General features: G+C 44.0%; 1 long non-coding RNA gene across 1 annotated transcript in view; it reads right to left on the reverse strand.

The window, feature by feature from the left end:
• LOC129655587 (uncharacterized) overlaps positions 1-14,311 on the reverse strand; it is a 99,166-nt gene that overhangs the window by 44,219 nt on the left and 40,636 nt on the right. Inside the window, exon 3 of the long non-coding RNA XR_008716051.1 lies at positions 8,209-8,291. This is a non-coding gene — a long non-coding RNA (uncharacterized LOC129655587). The remainder of the gene's footprint in view (positions 1-8,208; positions 8,292-14,311) is intronic.

Here is a 14,311-nt window from a genome sequence, read left to right on the forward strand (position 1 = left end):
CACAAGCTGGGCAAGGGCTGGAACACGTAGGTCTGCAGGATGCCTCCTGGGATGCAGAATTGCATGGTGGCTGAAGCCATGGGCTTTCCTGCTAGATTGCACATGTCATCGTGAGAAAGTCCCTTTTTTCTGGGTGTTCATTTTCCAAACTATAAAAGTAAGCAATGAATCCTCTCTCACAGAGGCTAGTTAAGGTGAGATGTGTGAAGTACACGGACTTCCCCGGTTGCTCAGTGGTAAAGAATCTGCCTGCAATGCAGGAGACCCAAGAAACGCAGGTTCCATCCTTGGGTGCGGAAGATCCCCTGGAGAAGGAAGTGGCACCCCACTCCAGTATTCTTGCCTGGAGATTCCACGGACAGAGGAAACTGGTATGCTACAGTCCGTGGGGTTACAAAAGAGTCAGACATGACTGAGCACGCATGAGGTATCCACCACATACTGCAGGAGGCCCGTTTCCTCCCTTTTTGGACTGGGATCACTGCTGGCAACTCAGCAGACTGACTTTGTGCCTCCCACACTACCCCCCTCCTCCTTCCCTCTCTTCACCGCTACAGCTTTTCCGAGATCACCGGTGGCTTTGACCAGCTTCCCAAAGCCCTTAACGCCAGCCTGAAACCTGGCACCATCCATCTGGGCTCCAAGGTGGAGAAGGTAGTAAGAGATGGGCCTGAGGTTCGAATTTCCTACCGGACGAGAGAAACCAACTCTACCTTGCGCACCCTCACCGCAGACTTTGTCATCATCTCCGCCTCAGCCAAGGCGACGCGTCTCATCACCTTTGAGCCCCCGCTCTCCCAAGACAAGATGGACGCGCTCCGCTCAGTGCATTATACCAGCGCCACCAAGGTGGTTCTGGCGTGCAACGAGTCCTTCTGGGAGCGGGACGGCATCCAGGGCGGGGTCTCCATCACCGACCTGCCCTCCCGCTACATCTACTACCCCAGCCACCACCTCCCCAGCGGCAAGGGCGTCCTGCTGGCCTCCTACACCGTGGACAAAGACTCCCTCTTCTTCATATCCATGCAGCAGGACCAGGTGGTGGATATCGTCCTGAGGGACCTGGCGGCGGTGCACCAGATTCCCAAGGAGGAGCTGCGGCGCATGTGCCCCTCTTCTGTGGTCAAGCGCTGGTCTCTGGACCCCCTCTTCATGGGCGCCTTCACTGAGTTCACACCCTATCAGTTTGTGGACTATTCGCAGCAACTTTTCCAGCCAGAGGGCCGCATCCACTTTGCTGGCGAGCACACCTGCCTGCCCCACGCCTGGATAGACACAGCTATCAAGTCCGGCCTCCAGGTAGCCAAGAACATCCAGGCTGCCGTGGACAAAGAGATCACCGAGAGACAGAACTCTTCACCAACAGTCACAATCATTTCTAACCCTAAGAGAAATCCCTGAGGGAATCTGGCAGGAAGCAGCCTGTGAGGTGGAAGTTGGAGGCAGAGACCCTGGCGAGACTTCAGTGTTAGTTTCCCTGGCCCACAAACAGAATCCTCCAAATACCAAAGACCCCAGCTGGCAGTTCATCCCCTTTCCTGCTTCTCTCTCCTGCAAGCCCTTGAGAAGGGTCAGCAGAGTCAGGGTATTTGGAGAGACAGAGGAAAAAAAATCAAGGATGGAAGTACTAGAATCAGACCTTAGCTTGCATAATAGTAACAAGCAAAAGAGAAAGATTTCAACAATACCCAAATTTCTGACATCTACAATTAGAAGCCCCTAAAGGAACAGACAGACTCAAACCACAGCACTGTTAAAACACAGATTAGCCACATGAACCCACAGGGCAGCAAACCTCATCATTGAGTGCCTGAGCCAGGGGCCCCACATCTCAGTTCAGCTGGAGTCAGGGTGGATGGGAGATAACAGTTCTTTTTTGCTCTTTTTTGAGCCTGCAAAACAGGACCTGGCTTCCTAGGCATCTCCTGGCCCATGGACTTTTTATCTCTGCCCTGATCTCCTCATCACCAATTAGAACTCACCTCCCTGCCTCTGCCTGTCCAGTCCACACGTCCGCCTAGGAGGATACCAATTACATTCTAGATGTTCCCTCCACACTCTGTTCCTCATTAACACCTGCCCTGTCCTTCCAGGCCTAGCTGAAAGTGTTCTCTCTCCCCAAATCCTTTCTTAATGACCAAACTTAGACCCCCAAGGACCTCTTTCCTTTGAGCTACAACCTTTTCTACCTAGAGTCCTAAACATCTGGACTGTGGATCTTCTGGTACTATTACCTCTTATTTATCCAAGTAGACAGAAGTAAATAAAGTGGTAAACCCTCTCACTAGACAGCTTTCCTACCAGGAGGACTCAAGATCAGCATGATGTCCTGAAAATGGCATATTTATAGGAAGAAAGGATAGACGGAGGAGACATTTTCTTACTGCATTTGGTCCATTGTTAAAATCCCAGCCTACTTAATTTGGGTTTTCTATGTACCTCTATATTAGGGCTTTTTCCAATTCAGGTGCTGGAAATCAAACCCAAACTCCCTTAGGGAAAAGACAATGCTTTGGCTCACATATCTGAAAAGTCCAGGATGAAGCTTACTTCACCAAGACTAATTGGGTTCAGGAACTGATAAGTCATCATTAAGCTTCTCTCTTCCCACCTCTTGATTGAAACATGAATAATATCATATATGATTCTGCTTTCCTAAGTTAGCGTCCATATTGGTTTGATTGATGTTCCCCAAAATTCATATCTACCCAAAACCTGTGAAGGTGATTTTATTTGGAAATAGTCTTTGCAGATGTAATCAAGTTAAGATGAGGCCATATTGGATTTATATGGTCTCTAATCCAGTAACTGGTGTCCTGATAAAAGGGAAATTTGAACACAAACAAACACAGAGGGAAGACAGCCATGTGAAGATGGAGGCAGATTGGAGTGGTGCATCTGCAAGCCAAGGAATGCCAAGGATTGCAGAAACCTCCGAAAACTAGGAGGAGGCATGTAACAGACTCTGCCTCAGAGGTCTCCGAAGGAACCAACCTTGTGACACGGGTCTTGAACTTCTAGTCTCCAGTGCTGTGAGAAAATAAATTTCTGCTGTTTTAATCCACCTAATTTTATGGTAATTTGTTTCAGCAGCCCTAGGAATCTAATGCAGCTTCCTTCGTTCTTCTGGCAAGAAATACAGTCAGAAGCAACTCCAAGATTATATCTTCATAGGTTGCCATTCAAGGGGAAAGAAAGGGCTTCTTTCTCCCAGGTTGTTCTAGTTGCTAAGTCATGTCCAACTCTTTGTGACCCCATGGACTGTAGCCCATCAAGTTCCTCTGTCCAAGGGATTTCTCAGGCAGGAATACTGGAGTTGATTGCCATTTCCTTCTCCAGGGGATCTTCTTGACCCAGGGGTTGAACTCACGTCTCCGGCTTGGCAGGAGGATTCTTTATCACTGAGCCACCTGGGAAGCCAGAGCATTCATTTATATTTTCATCCTGCCCATCCATGCTTAGTTGGGCCCACCTCTCAACCTAGAAAGTAGATCTTGTGATCAGCAGCCAGTGGAAGGGAAGAATGGGACAATCTTCTAAGAATTATAGGCTGGACAGACAAATAAAGCAGATGGACATAACTCCAGGCTGGGCTAGGGAATACAGCTGAGCCATTCCAGGCCTGGATTAAATCAGCTCCCTTGGAGTTTCCAGTGCAAGATGATTCACCACCAACAGTCATGATGAACATGGTGAACTCCCTAGAACCTGTCTACACCAAGGGAGGAGTCACTTTCCAAACTGTCTTCTGGGCTGTTTATCTTTAATAACCCTGTTAGTGTCATGACAAAGGCCATGCCTTCTTGAGGCTCTTAGAAAAAAGGAGGAATCCTGACCCAGTGAAGTCCAGGCAGAGAAAGAAGAAGAAGGTGGGACTCGGGGAGAGCAAGGTCCCTGGGGAAGAGCTCACCATAAACCCCCTGGGCTAAGAAAAACAAACCTCCTGGGCCCTGAAGAAACAAATCAGGGAAGAGCAGAGGCAAGAACAAGGAAGCAAAGGGCTCTTTGCTGGCCTCTGCCCATCGGATATAAAATTGAGGCCCCAGGGGCACGGAAATCAGCTGTCCAAAGAGGATGAAGTAGGGGGAGAGAAGAATGGAGGACGGAACCACAGACCCAATCTGTTGTTTGGAGGGAAATGACTCCCAGCATTTGGGTGGGAGTATTAGGCAGAAGATAAAAATGTTCGGAGATAGTTTTTTTGTTGTAGAACTGCCACATGAGGTTCTCGGTGACAAAAATCGGAAATGAAATCTGAGTGATTTAAGTTGAAAAGGAATTTGAGGAAGACTATCAAGAGGCTCACAACATTGACAGGAGCATAAGTGGGTAGATGCCAAAGGAGACCTGTGACCTGAGCCACGGCCGAGCTCCTGCCACAGGGGCAGCCCGATAGATGGCACTGTGGCCAGGGAATGCTGCTTTGGCTATTGGACCACCACCATGCTCTCATCTACTGCTGCCAGAGCTATCTCTGTCTAATGCTTTTTCATTTCCCCCAGATTCAAAATCATGGATGGGAGCATCCTAGCTGAGCCTAGGTCAGCACCCACTCGCTGGCTTCAGGGTCAGGGAAAGCAAGTAACCAGCAATACTCTAGCTTTTGGTGTGGGAAGTGAGGTATTGCCTTTCATCAGACCTTACTGTGGTGGGTTCTCCAGGCACAGGAAGCAACCAAAAGGCAAAGTCAAGGTAAGCCCCTAAGGGAAGGACAGGACACAGACCAGCTCTGCCACATGAGCCACTGAACCTCTCTGAGTCTCACTTCCTCAGCTGATCAATTAGGATAATATCCCAGCATATCATGGCTGAAGGGATTAGAGATCATGTACCTGGAGGCACCTGGAGATTTGTGTGTGCATAGAGCACGCATGAGGCCTTTGCCTCCAATGCACTGAGAGAGGAATTATTCCCAGGTTAAGGGTGAGGACACAAAGCTTAGTGGGATAGAGTGACTCACTGAAGATTCTACAGCCAGGTGTTGGAAGAGAATTCACAGCCAGGACTGCCTGACTCAGAAGTCTAGCTCTTGCCACAGCACAATGCTGCTAGTCTGGAGAGAGAAATTGTTAGTGCATGTTGGGAAGCATAGTGCAAAATAGCCGTAAAAGGAGAAAGTCCTTGGGAAAATGGCGAAGGGCCAGAAGTACCCGGCTTTGTACTGCGGACAGAAAAACATCTCCTGCCTTTGGTTATGCTCGGCGCCAAGATTTAATAATAAATAGGGATATTACTTGAGAAAATGGGTTGTGGGATAAGCACATGAGTCACTTAGAGCCCGCTGTCCTTGAAATGTTTTTACTGATTATGTGTTAACCCCGTATGCACTCTGCTGGCCGTATACTTTAAGCTCTTTGTTCCTGCTTCTATAAAAAGGCTTGACTGCAGAAATAAACTTGTCAGTCCTTGCAAGAGACTGTCCGAGTGTCAGTCTTTCAGGTTCATCGCTTCCAAGTCCCGAGGAGAAAATCCCCAACAGTGCAAGTTCCTGTGCCCGACACACAATGAGGCCAAACTGAAACATCGAAGTTTGGAGCAGAGAAAGGTTTATTGCAGGGCCATGCAAACAGATGGGGGCTCATGCTCTAAAAAGCCCTGAACTCTCCAAAGGGTTTCAACAAAGCATTTTTTAAAGCCACATGCGGGGCAGAGCACAGGGCCAGTTGGGTTGCCGGGTCTGTGATCAGCTTGTGCACTGTTCTCTGATTGGGTGATGGTGAGATAACATGGTGATGTTACAGGAGTTAACATTAACAGTCCTTAGGCTCCAGGAGGCCTGGGGCTATATGCTCATGGTCATCAAGTGGTTAATATCTTCCATTTGGTCGGAGGCTGGGGGCTCATATCTGTAAAGCAACTCAGGAAATGTGCATCAAATACTGTTATTTAGGTACTTCAGGGGCTTTCCTGGTGGCTCAAACAGTAAAGAAACTGCCTGCACTGCAGGAGACCCGGGTCCAGTCCCTGGGTCAGGAAGATCCCCTGGAGAAGGGCATGGCAACCCGCTCCAATATTCTTGCCTGGAGAATTCCATGGACAGAGGAACCTGGTGGGCTACAGTCCATGTGGTCACAAAGAGTCGGACACAACTGAGCAACTAACACTTTCACTTTTTTTGTTTTTTCAGGTACTTCAGAGGGAAGCTAAAGCAGAGAATATGGGGGAAAGGCCTGTCCTAGGAAGGCTCCATGGGGTCTACTTGTTTACAAAATGACTTGCCTGAAAGAGATGGGGCAAAATTCAGACCAAGAAGACACTGAGGCAGGCAAGGTGGTAGGAGCCTATGAGGGAGGAGATGAGCATGGGCTAGAATATTATCTCTACAAAGCTATGCTCCCTCATTTCCTTTCTACATGCTTTCTTGAGGGGAGAAAGAAAAGAGTGGAGTAGTGACTCTTAAAACCAACAGCCTCACTCCAGATCTCTACTACAAATTTCAGTGAGTAACCTTTTTAATTTCTGCATCAAAACCTGGGAACACTCATAGAAGGGTAAGTGCATAGAACAGCTATATGTAACATATGCCTTAACCAAAGCAACGGTTGAGAATGACTCAGGTAACTCTCAAGAGGTAAAAACATACCACATTCTACCCCAGAATGTACCGCCCACACAAGCCACGTGGAGGTCTAACTCTGGGAATCCCAAGCTGAAGCTTTACTCTGTGAGTATGGGGAGTCAAGTCAAGTCCCCCTTGGAATCCCAGGGCTTTACATCTTCTCTTCCTGCCACCAGAGATCTTCTTAGAACCCAGGGAGTACATCAAGGGCCAGATGCCAGAACTGTAGATTAAGAAGCAAGTTAGAACTTGGAGTTGGGCCCCTTCGGATGCCAAGAATCTATTAACAGGCGTCAGGGGAAAGGATGAGGAATGAGAGGTGGAGGAGAAGGAAGGGGAGCCGGTCAGGAACAAAAACTCAGTACCTTTTCACCCTCCTTTACCAAACATTTTATATTCATCATCGGTTGTTCGTCTTCCTGCTTGACAGAGAAGGAATTGAGGCTGCGCGAGTGAGAACAATGCAGCATGCAGGAGTAAGCACCCGGACTAGTTGGTCACAATAACAGCCATCATTGTTGAGGCTTACTTACATGTATCACGTACATTCATTTTCTAACTGAATCCCCGCCCGATCCCCCACAAAAACCAAGCTCTATGAAACAGGCACAACTATCACCTCCATTTTGCAAATGAAGGAACTGAGAAGTAGAAAGCTTAGTTTGTTTAGCTTTTATTTGGCTGCACCAGGTCTTAGTTGCGGCTCGTGGACTCTTCATTGCTGCACGTGGGACCTTCTTTGCAACATGCAGAATCCTAGCTCCTTGGCCTGAACTAGGATTCAACGTGGGCCGCCTTGTACTGGGAACACAAAATCTTAACCAACCACCAGGGAGGTCCGAGAAAGCTTGTTTTGCTCTAAGTTGCATAAACAGGATTCTTCATCTGACGCCTTGCATGTATTCAAAAGTTTAAATTTTTAGTTTCACATGTAAATTACAGAATTATGGATAGAGGTTTGTGAATTGTACAGGAGGCAGTGATCAAGATCATCCCCAAGAAAAAGAAATGCAAAAAGACAAAATGGTGTCTGAGGGGGGCTTACAAATAGCTGAGAAAAGAAGAGAAGCTAAAGGCAAAGGAGAAAAGGAAACATATAAGCATTTGAATGCAGAGTTCCAAAGAATAGCAAGGAGAGAGAAGAAAGCTTTCCTCAGTGATTAGTGCAAAGAAATAGAGGAAAACAATAGAATGGGAAAGACTAGAGATCTCTTTAAGAAAAGTAGAAATAACAAGGGAATTTCATGCAAAGATGGGTACAATAAAGGTCAGAAATGGTATGGACCTAACAGAAGCAGAAGATATTAAGAAGAGATGGCAAGAATACACAGAAGAACTGTACAAAAAAGATCTTCATGACCCAGTAGCCATGATGATGTAATCACTTACCTACAGCCAGACATTCTGGAATGTGAAGTCAAGTGGGCCATAGGAAGCATCCCTACAAACAAAGCTAGTGGAGGTGATGGAATTCCAGTGGAGCTATTTCAAACCCTGAAAAATGATGCTGTTAAAGTGCTGTATCCATTATGCCAGCAAATTTGGAAAACTCAGTAGTGGCCACAGGACTGGAAAAGGTCAGTTTTCATTCCAATCCCAAAGAAAAGCAATGCCAAAGAATGTTCAAACTACTGGAAAATTGCACTCACCTCACATGCTAGTAAAATAATGCTCGAAATTCTCCAAGCCAGGCTTCAACAGTACATGAACCGTGAACTTCCAGATGTTCAACCTGGATTTAGAAAAGGCAGAGGAGCAAGAGATCAAATTGCCAACATCCGCTGGATCATCAAAAAAGCAAGAGAGCTCCAGAAAAATATCTATTTCTGCTGAGAAGACTCTTGAGAATCCCTTGAACTGCAAGGAGATCAAACCAGTCCATCCTAAAGGAAATCAGTCCTGCATATTCATTGGAAAGACTGATGCTGAAGCTGACACTCCAATACTATGGTCACCTGCTGCGAAGAACTTACTCATTGGAAAAGACCCTGCTGCTGGGCAAGATTGAAGGTGGGAGGAGAAGAGGACAACAGAGGATGAGATGGTTGGATGACATCACAGACTCGATGGACATGAGTTTGACAAGCTCTGGGAGTTGGTGATGGACAGGGACGCCTGGTGTGCTGCAGTTCATGGAGTCGCAAAGTTCAGACAAGACTGAGGGACTGAACTGAACTGTAAATTACATAAAAATATCTCCCAGATTCCTTGCAGTAAAAGTGAGCTAGTCCAAACCAGAACCAGACCTAGTTGTCATTCCCTTCTCCAGTGGATCTTCCCGACCCAGGGATCGAAACCAAGTCTCCTATGGCTCCTGCATTGCAGACAGATTCTTTACTATTGAGCCACTGGGGAAGCCCATTATTATTTTTAAACTACTTAAGCCAAATAATCAGAATGCTGCTTCTTCCTTGAGCCTCTATTTGTCTGAAGGGCTTCCATTCAATACCAAGGATGTGACCCTATCTTTTCAAGGTTAGAAATGAAAGAAATAAAATTTCTGGTGATACTTGATGGAGATGTAAGTTAAACTTCAGGAAACACTTTCAACTATGCTCTGGGGAAGGTTGGGAAATTGCTTTCTCTGGAAATGTTCCCATCTTGGAGCCCATGAGCATGGGGTGGAGGAGTGAGAATCAGACACTGTGCTCCAGGCTGTTGTGCACCAGGCAGGTATTGGAACTGAAGTTTCCCAGTCTTATCCAGTGCAATGGAAATGCTGATTCCTCGATGTATGGCAGCGCTAGAGTAGGTCATTGAGACTAAGGCTGAGTTCCTAAGCTACTCAAAAGAAGAGGACAATTCAACAGGAGAGTTCTGACCTAACAGCCCATCACTACCAGTGTGGCACGCTCTAAGCCAAGAGGAAGGCAGGGAGTGTCTATGAACTGAATGTGTGCTTAAAGATCACGAAGCCATTTCCCATTTTTAAAATAAGAAAACTGAAAAAGTCCAGAGAAATTAAAAACACAATCAAGGGAAATAGAATAACTTCCCAGTTTGGTTTGAAGAATAACTAAAGAGGACTTTTAGAAGTGAAAAATGTAAATTATATTAAAAACATAAGGAAAGATTTATGAGACTGACATGCTGCCTAATGCACAGGGATAGATTTAATAGAAGGTTAGACTTGATTAAAAACATAATTAGCAAACTGGAAGAAAGAGCTAGAAAAAAATTGTCTCTATTTAGATACAAATTACTTAGAAACAAACACATGAAAATATGAAAAAGAACTTAACAGCCATGTAAGATACAGGGAGAACATTCTGTATGAACTTAATCTGATATACTAGGAAAGAATAGATAGACTGAGAGAATGGTGATAATGAAGAAATAATAACCAAGAATTTTCCAGAATTGAAGAAAATAACAGTCAACCTAGAATTCTACAACCAAAGAAATTATATTTCAGTAATAAAGATAAAGTAAGACATTTCCAGGTAATAGGAGCTGATAGGTTTTACCGTGAACAGAACCTCACTAAAAGATCTTCCAAAGGATGTACTTCAGGAGGAACGATTCCAGAATCAGGATGGGGAACACATGTACACCCATGGCTAATTCATGTCAATGTATGGCAAAAACCACTACAATATTGTAAAGTAATTAGCCTCCAATTAAAATAAATAAATTTTTTAAAAAACAGAATATCCAAAGAATATTAAAAGCATGAAGTAAAATCTAAATAAATGCCAACTGTGTAAAACAATAGTAACTGTGTCCAATTTTCAATGTTAAAATTTTTTTAAGATAGAACCAAAATCCCAGACAACAATAACCTATACACCAGGAGGAAGATGATTGGAGATAAAATATAATGTATACCAGTAAATGAAACAACACAGTACAGCTGATACAAAAAAAGTCTAGTAAAGTCACTGCTGTCAAAGATTTTAAAATCTCTAACAAATAACTTCAATTCAGTTCAGTTCAGTCGCTCAGTCGTGTCCGACTCTTTGCGACCCCATGAATCGCAGCACACCAGGCCTCCCTGTCCATCACCAACTCCCGGAGTTCACTCAGACTCACGTCCATTGAGTCAGTGATGCCATCCAGCCATATCATCCTCTGTCATCCCCTTCTCCTCCTGCCCCCAATCCCTCCCAGCATCAGAGTCTTTTCCAATGAGTCAACTCTTCACATGAGGTGCCCAAAGTATTGGAGTTTCAGCTTTAGCATCAGTCCTTCCAATGAACACCCAGGACTGATCTCCTTTAGAATGGACTGGTTGGTTCTCCTTGCAGTCCAAGGGACTCCCAAGAGTCTTCTCCAAAACCACAGTTCAAAAGCATCAATTCTTCGTCACTCAGCTTTCTTCACAGTCCAACTCTCACATCCATATATGACCACTGGAAAAACCATAGCCTTGACTAGATGGACCTTTGTGGGCAAAGTAATGTCTCTGCTTTTGAATATGCTGTCTAGGTTGGCCATAACTTTCCTTCCAAGGAGTAAGCGTCTTTTAATTTCATGGCTGCAGTCACCATCTGCAGTGATTTTGGAGCCCAAAAAAATAAAGTCTGACACTCTTTCCCCATCTATGTGCCATGAAGTGATGGGACCAGATGCCATGATCTTAGTTTTCTGAATGTTGAGCTTTAAGCCAACTTTTTCACTGTCCTCTTTCACTTCCATCAACAGGCTTTTTAATTCCTCTTCACTTTCTGCCATAAGGGTGGTGTCATCTGCATATCTGAGGTTATTGATATTTCTCCTGGCAATCTTGATTCCAGTTTGTGCTTCCTCCAGCCCAGTGTTTCTCATGATGTACTCTGCATAGAAGTTAAATAAGCAGAGTGACAATATACAGCCTTGACGTACTCCTTTTCCTATTTGGAACCAGTCTGTAGTTCCATGCCCAGTTCTAACTGTTGCTTCCTGACCTGCATACAGATTTCTCAAGAAGCAGATCGGGTGGTCTGGTATTCCCATCTCTTTCAGAATTTTCCACAGTTGATTGTGGTCCACACAGTCAAAGGCTTTGGCATAGTCAATAAAGCAGAAATAGATGTTTTTCTGGAACTCTCTTGCTTTTCCCATGATCCAGCCGATGTTGGCAATTTGATCTCTGGTTCCTCTGCCTTTTCTAAAACCAGCTTGAACATCTGGAAGTTCATGGTTCACGTACTGTTGAAGCCTGGCTTGGAGAATTTTCAGCATTACTTTACTAGCGTGTGAGATGAGTGCAATTGTGCAGTAGTTTGAGCATTCTTTGGCATTGCCTTTCTTTGGGACTGGAATGAAAACTGACCTTTTCAGTCCTGTGGCCACTGCTGAGTTTTCCAAATTTGCTGGCATATTGAGTGTAGCACTTTCACAGCATCATCTTTCAGGATTTGAAATAGCTCAACTGGAATTTCATCACCTCCATTAGCTTTGTTCATAGTGATGCTTTCTAAGGCCCATTTGACCTCACATTCCAGGATGTCTGGCTCTAGGTGAGTGATCACACCATTGTGATTATCTTGGTCATGAAGCTCTTTTTTGTACAGTTCTTCTGTGTATTCTTGCAACCTCTTCTTAATATCTTCTGCTTCTGTTAGGTCCCTACCATTTCTGTCCTTTATCGAGCCCATCTTCACATGAAATGTCCCCTTGGTATCTCTAATTTTCTTGAAGAGATCTCTAGTCTTTCCCATTCTGTTGTTTTCCTCTATTTCTTTGCATTGATCACTGAGGAAGGCTTTCTTATCTCTCCTTGCTATTCTTTGGAACTCTGCATTCAGATGCTTATCTTTCCTTTTCTCCTTTGCTTTTTCCTTCTCTTCTTTTCACAGCTATTTGTAAGGCCTCCTCAGACAGCCATTTTTCTTTTTTGCATTTCTTTTCCATGGGGATGGTCTTGACCCCTGTCTCCTGTACAATGTCACCAACCTCCATCCATAGTTCATCAGGCACTCTGTCTAACTTACCCATACTATTATTCCCTTTGTTAGCACCAAATTCTTCTGTTGTTCTCTTTCTTTTTCAATTTTTAAATTGGAGGATAATTTCTTTATAAAGCTGTGTTCTGTTTCTGCTATTTTACACATTGTGATGTGTATATTTCAACACCATTCTCTCAATTCGTCCCAGCCTCTTCTTCCCTCCCTGTGTCCCACTGTGTCCACGAGTCCATTCTCTATATCTGTGTCTCTATTCCTGCCTTGCCAATTGGTTCATCAGTACCGTTTTTCTAGATCCCATATATATGCCTTAATATACAGTATTTGTTTTCCCTTTCTGATTTACTTTACTCTGTATGACAGGCTCAAAGTTCATCTACCTCACTAGAACTGACTAAAATTTGTTCCTTTTCATGGCTGAGTAATATTCCATTGTATGTATGTACTAAAACTTTTTGATCCATTCATCTGCTGATGGACACCCAGGCTGCTTCCGCGTCCTGGCTATTGTAAGCAGTGCTGCAATGAGCACTGGGGCACATGTGTCTTTTTCAGTCATTGTTTTCTCAGGGTATATGCCCAGAATTGGAATTGTTGGGTCATAAGGTAGTTTTATTCCTAGTTTTTAAGGAATTCACACTGTTCTCCATAGTTGTTGTATCAATTGACATTCCCACCACAGCAAAAGAAGGTTCCCTTTTCTCCATTCCCTCTCTGGCATTTATTGTTTGTAGATTTTTTTTATGACAGCCATTCTGACCGGTGTGAGGTGATACCTCATTGTAGTTTTGATTTGTATTTCTCTAATAATGAGTAATTTTGAGCATCTTTTCATGTGTTTGCTGGCTGTCTGTATGTCTTCTATGGATAAATGTCTATTTAGGTCTTCTGCCCATTTTTTTATTTTTGTTTTTCTGATATTGAACTCATGAACAGCCTGTATATTTTCAAAATTAATCTTTTGTCAGTTGCTTCATTTACAATTATTTTCTCCCATTCTGAGGGTTGTCTTTTCATCTTGTTTATAGTTTTCTTTGCTGTGAAAAAGCTTTTAACTTTAATTAGGTCCCATTTGCTTATTTTTATTTTTATTTCCATTACTCTATGAGGTGGGCCAAAGAGGATCTTGCTGTGGTTTATATCAAAGAGTGTTCTGCCGATGTTTTTCTCTAAGAGTTTTGTAGTTTCTGGTCTTACAACTAGGTTTTTAATTCATTTTGAGTTTATTTTTTGTGTATGGTGTTAGGAAGTGTTCTCATTTCATTCTTTTACATGTAGCTGTCCAGCTTTCCCAGCACCATTTATTGAAGATGCTCTCTTTTCTCCATTGTATATTTTTGCTTCCTTTTCAAAGATAAGGTGCCCATAGGTGTGTAGGTTTATCTCTGGGTTTTCTATCTTGTTCCATTTGTCTATATTTCTGATTTTGTGCCAGCACCGTACTGTTTTGATTGCTGTAGGACATGTCATAATGGCTATCATCAAAAGAACACAAATAACAAATGCTGGTGAGGATGTGGAAAACAGTATGGAGATTTCTCAAAAAAATACAAATAGAACTGCCATATGACCTGAAAATTCCACTACAAGGTATATACCTGGAAAAAAACAAAAAACACTAATTCAAAAAATGCTGTTCACTGAGACATTATTTAGAGTTGCCAGTTATGGAAGCTACCTAAGTATCCATCAACAGATGAATGGATAAAGAAGATGGGTATATATACAGGGGAACATTCAGATCAGATCAGTCTCTCAGTCATGTCTGACTCTTTGCAACCCCATGAATCGCAGCACTCCAGGCCTCCCTGTCCATCACCAACTCCCGGAGCTCACTCAGACTCACGTCCATCGAGCCAGTGAT

Source organism: Bubalus kerabau, chromosome 6 (assembly GCF_029407905.1).
Source record: "Bubalus kerabau isolate K-KA32 ecotype Philippines breed swamp buffalo chromosome 6, PCC_UOA_SB_1v2, whole genome shotgun sequence".
NCBI classification, from domain to species: Eukaryota; Metazoa; Chordata; class Mammalia; order Artiodactyla; family Bovidae; genus Bubalus; species Bubalus kerabau.